Source organism: Penaeus monodon, chromosome 22 (assembly GCF_015228065.2).
Source record: "Penaeus monodon isolate SGIC_2016 chromosome 22, NSTDA_Pmon_1, whole genome shotgun sequence".
Taxonomy (NCBI): Eukaryota; Metazoa; Arthropoda; class Malacostraca; order Decapoda; family Penaeidae; genus Penaeus; species Penaeus monodon.
In genome coordinates, this window is record NC_051407.1 from 3,482,925 (window position 1) to 3,483,185 (window position 261).

Here is a 261-nt window from a genome sequence, read left to right on the forward strand (position 1 = left end):
CTTTTAACCTCCCTTACACTCTTTACCCCCCTTTCCCTCTTATCAAAACTCCTCATCCCCCCTTATTACAACCTCCCTGTCACAACCTCCTCATTACAACCCCTCTCTCACAACCTCTGTAATGTTTCGTAAATTGCCTTGCCACCTTTGCATTGTTGACGAATGACTCACAGCGAAGTCAGCGAACATGCTTGAACATTTCGAAATGTAGGTGAACTAAAGTTAAAAGTACTTTCGTTCAGCTAAACTACATTATCATCT